This window comes from Nyctereutes procyonoides, unplaced genomic scaffold, assembly GCF_905146905.1.
Source record: "Nyctereutes procyonoides isolate TBG_1078 unplaced genomic scaffold, NYPRO_anot_genome, whole genome shotgun sequence".
Taxonomy (NCBI): Eukaryota; Metazoa; Chordata; class Mammalia; order Carnivora; family Canidae; genus Nyctereutes; species Nyctereutes procyonoides.
Genome location: NW_026575159.1, coordinates 37,457,468 through 37,462,820, shown reverse-complemented (window position 1 = coordinate 37,462,820; position 5,353 = coordinate 37,457,468). Strand labels below are relative to the sequence as shown.

At 32.7% G+C, this 5,353-nt stretch overlaps 1 pseudogene; it reads left to right on the top strand.

The window, feature by feature from the left end:
* Window positions 1-3,780: 3,780 nt before the first annotated feature.
* On the top strand, window positions 3,781-4,584 carry LOC129502592 (40S ribosomal protein S3a-like; annotated as a pseudogene).
* Window positions 4,585-5,353: the final 769 nt, after the last annotated feature.

Below are 5,353 nucleotides of genomic sequence, written 5' to 3'. Positions count from 1 at the left end.
GTCTATGGTAGATATTCACATAATGATGAGCAGAATTTTAATATATGGAGTTTTAAAACTGAGACAAGCTAGTTTTTTAAATATAGTGTAGAAAAGCACTTCCTATATGAACATTTTTTCCTTCTGTAGTTTACAGAGAAGGAACTAGAATTATGTCATGGCCTTAAGCTTCACTTTCTCTTTGTTTTTCTTCACATTTTGTTCTTACTTTATTACTTTTTTTTTTTTACCTTTACCAGTTTTCCTTTTCTAGTTTTCTGCAGTTATGTTTAGAAGTTGCTCATGAAAATCTTGCCATTGAATTAATAACAATGTATCTATTAAAAACAATCTTTTTTTAAAAAATATTTTATTTAGTTATTCATGAGACACACAGAAAGAGAGAGAGAGGCAGAGACACAGGCAGAGAGAGAAGCAGGCTCCATGCAAGGAGCCTGATGTGGTAATTGATCCCAGGTCTCCAGGATCAGGCCCTGGGCTGAAGGCGGTGCTAAACCACTGAGCCACCTGGGCTGCCCCAGAACAAACTATCTTATATAAATCAGATTATCAAGCATTACAAGGTTGCACTACTGACAAAACCATACATCCTTTCTTTGCTAGCTTAAATTTTAGTTGGAAAGATGACAGGTTGGCCAGATAAAGCCATTTGAAATGCAGTGCTGTGTCTTATACTTTTATTTTATCTGAAATTCCATGAAAATAAAAGATATTAAAATATGTCAAACTGAAATGAAAAGGAATTATTTTCCTTCTAGATAAGAATAGGTAAGCATATGCTTTAGCTATTAGCTATTTAAAATATACACACCAAATCAAAAGCAGATTCCATATCAAGCAAGTTCTCCATCTAATAAATAGTCTATTTTGTAGGAAGGTCAGCATACATGACAATATTGAACTGGGAAATGATAAGTCATAAAAATAAAATCTTCTTTACTCTTTGTTGTGTAAAATGTTTAAGCTGAAACTGTGCTAGGATGCCATGTTTCCATACTGTTGTTGATTCAGTAGCATTAAAAAACCTAGTAATTTTTCAAATGTGGGAAGAGGATCTCATTATCCTGTCTTGAATGTAAAAGCTTATAAACCATAAAATTGAATGATTCAATAAATCAATCCTTAAAGAAGCCTACCAAGAGAATATATTGGTGATTTATGCATCTTTAAGCATATATAAAGGATTACCCCTGGGATCTTGTTATGTAAAGGAGTTTTCTAGCATACTCATCAATTCAACTACTATTTTTGCTCATTCTAGACATTTTCTAGTATACACTCAGGACTTAGATATGTGATGATTAGTGATTGATGTTAGTAGGTAATCTCCCCTCTGGACTCACACATCACCATATTAAAATTTTATAAATTGCACATTTGGGGGAATATTCCAAGAGAGAATTTTCATTATACATTATGCTAATCTCATTTTATGTGTTTGATTCTCTGGTAATGCATTATTCATCATATAAAATTTGATCCAGGGAAACATACCAATCTGTAGAGTGGGCAGCATGTATTAAAAAAAAAACATGAGAAATATAGACAGGAGTACATACTAATTTTAGAATAGAATTTAAGAGGTTCCAAATTGTCACTTCTTTTCATTTAAAATTATCAGTCACTGGATACTTTATAGGGAAATTTCAGTGTTCATAGTTTGATACATTGCCCAGTTTTCTTTTCTGAACTTATCTATTGAGGCTAGTTAAGGTTTCTGTAGACAAAATTTTGGTATTTTGAGCCATTCTTTAAACAAAATATAGGAGGAACCTTCTTTAAAGTGACATAGAATCAATTTTTAAAAGTCAAAATTCTTAAAACATTATTTTCCCTTTAATGTCTCAGTGTTACTGCAACTCATAGGAAACAAAATAATAAATTCTTAATTTACCAGATAGAATAAGTGCGTAATGGGATTTTTTTTGTTCAAGGTTAATTCTATAGTTCTTTCTTTCCCCATTCATATTTTATTATTTTAACCATTCCCAATCTGATTAAAAGATGTTTTCCAGTCATTGTTCAAATAAAATTGTCATCAGTAAAAATGAAATTTGTTTAAGTTTTAACAAGGTAAAGGAATAAAATCATAGCTATGTGATGTGCTAAGGCAATTCCACCATTTACTTATTTTTCTCTGATAGGATAGGGAAAAAAATTACTTTTGAAAAGGATAATCTTGTAATAGCTTATGAAAGTCTCTTGTTCATAAATATTCAAGGACCAAACTATATTATAATGATACATGGCTATCTGAGCTTTTTATTCTTATTTTTTAGTATCTTAAATTATGATTGAGTCAGCTAGAAAATAGATTAAATATTTCTTTAATTTGTCTTTTGTTTTTTTAACATATTTTTCTTTCAGTTATAGTTTTACCAGTGTCCTTACTAAAACACTAAATACATCACACTAAAAATATACTTCAAGTGACAAACTTTAAAAAATTCTAAGTAATTTATACATATTGAATGCATACTATGTACTTGACATTCTCCTATATGTTCTAAGAGATCTATTTATGGTCAAGTTATAGAGGTCAAAGTGCATACAAAAATCTAACATGTAATCAGAACAGTACTGATTATAGGACTCTAAGCTAGTTTTCAAAATTAGAAATATCAAAATTAATAATATCAAGATGCTTAGAAAGACTAGAGAAGTCTTCACGGAGAAGTTAAGCACTGGTGTTGTAAAAATAAAACACGTCCTAAATATTTGCTAACATAAAATAAGGCACATTCTTATAATCCTATTTTACCTAGATCATTGAAGCAACTTTGAGATTGACTCCTTGACAATTTTTCCCTCCTATTCATCCTTTGTACTACTTCTAGAGGTATTAAAGATCAAAATTGATCATGCCAGGTCATTTTAAGTATTGTGTTGTCTGCTGACTAGTTGATAAAAATTCAAACTCTAAAGTGAAAAATATAAAGGTTATTTCCATCTTACTCCAATCTAATTTTTTTTAAGATTTTATTTATTTATTCATGAAAGTCACAGAAAGACAGGCAGAGACACAGGCAGAGTGAGGAGATGCAGGCTTTAAACAAGGAGACTGATATGGGACTCGATTCCAGGAATCCAGGATCAGGCTTTGAGCGAAAGGCAGACACTCAACTGCTGAGTCACCCAGGCCTCCCCAACCTATTATTATTATTATTATTATTATTATTATTATTATTATTATTATTTAAATTTCTGTTGTCATCCTACTGACTCTTCAACATTCAGCTCTAATGGTACTTCCACTAATAAACCTTGCTTGGCTCCACAAGTTGGATTCAGTGACTCCAGTGTGTCTCAACTTATGAGTACACACTTACACACACAAACATACACATGCCTCCCATATTTCAAGAATCATCAGTGATACAGTGAGATCGGGAATATACTTACCTTCCTATTAGTCCTGGACTTGTTACTGTCTAACATCTTCATAAATATCTTCTGGCAATGACTTATTGGTAGAAAGAAGATATTCTTTAAAATTGGCTTAGGTAAAGCCTGAGAGAAATAAAGATTGAGATGTAAGGAAGAAGAAAGTACTACACTTTAATAATGTCTACTTTTAATTTTGCTTGATATCATAGTAACATGCAGTCTGGAGAGCTGTGAGAAATAATCTAAATATTAAAAATGACCATAAAATAGATATTTATGCACAAATTTTCTATTTAAAATATCAGATGAGTAAGATACTCTGTTACAATTTTAAAGACATTAAATTAGCTCTCAAATCTTCACAGTAGCCCTTTTGGCTCCCAGAGCAGCGTCATGGCAGTTGGCAAGAACAAGTGCCTTACGAAAGGTGGCAAAAAGGGAGCCAAGAAGAAAGTGGTTGATCCATTTTCTAAGAAAGATTGCTATGATGTGAAAGCGCCAGCTATGTTCAATATAAGAAATATTGGAAAAACACTAGTCACAAGAACTCAAGGAACCAAAATTGCATCTGATGGTCTCAAGGGTTGTGTTTTTGAAGTTAGCCTTGCTGATCTGCAGAATGATGAAGTTGCATTTAGGAAATTCAAGCTAATCACTGAGGGTGTGCAGGGCAAAAACTGCCTGACTAATTTCCATGGATCTTACCCATGACAAAATGTGCTCCATGGTCAAAAAATGGCAGACCATGATTGAAGCTCATGTTGATGTAAAGACTACTGATGGTTATTTGCTTCGTCTATTTTGTGTTGGTTTTACTAAAAAATGCAATAATCAGATTCAGAAGACCTCTTACGCTCAGCACCAACAGGTCTGCCAAATCCGGAAAAAGATGATGGAAATCATGACCCGAGAGGTGCAGACAAATGATTTGAAAGAAGTGGTCAATAAATTGATTCCAGACAGCATCGGAAAAGATACAGAAAAAGCTTGTCAGTCTATTTATCCACTCCATGATGTCTTTGTTAGAAAAGTAAAAATGCTGAAGAAGCCCAAGTTTGAATTGGGAAAACTCATGGAGCTTCATGGTGAAGGTAGTAGTTCTAGAAAAGCTACAGGGGATGAGACCGGTGCTAAAGTTGAACGACCTGATGGATATGAACCACCAGTCCAAGAATCTGTTTAAAATTCAGACATTTAATGGTGACAAAAACATATTTGTGATGTTTAATTTCTTATCACTCTTTTTAAATAATCAGCAATCCAGCTCGGTGAAGCAGATGTTCTGAACTGACAGTGCGATCTTTTCAGAACTGCTGTATGGATCTTATCCATTGCTCTTGGCTACTAAATAGCTGCAAAAGGGTAGTGATCTATTTTAAGCTGTAGTGATCTGGATGGAAGTGTTATAGATGGTTAAAAAAAGGAAACCTTAAAAAAAATCTTCACAGCAGAATTTATAATTAATATGAATATGGAACATAAGACTTTAAAGATTAAATATATATATATATATATATATATATATATATATTTAAATATCTCTTTGTTAAGAGAGTTCCTCATAAATAACTGAAAGAGCCGGACCTTAAAACTCAAGAAGGTGTATTTTCTTTATTATCAAGGTCTATTCAACTAACTTCTTTTCCAGAAATAAAATAGGAAACCGCCAACTAAATAATCAATTCACCACGTATGAGTTTGCCAGTTTCAAAATGAGCAAGAGCAGACATAATATGATTATGAGGACTCAGAGCATCCAGGACATACAGCTGAATCCCACATAAATTGTCAGCCAAAGGGAAATGTTGTTGGACGGCCTACTAAGAGGGATTTACAAGAATCAAGGTTTTTGATATGTGTTTCTGTGGTGAGGGGGATCTCATGTCCAACAATTAGGCTTTCATAATCACAAATTCTGCCAACACTTTAGCTCATTACCTCTAAACAAGTCTTCAATAATTACAAC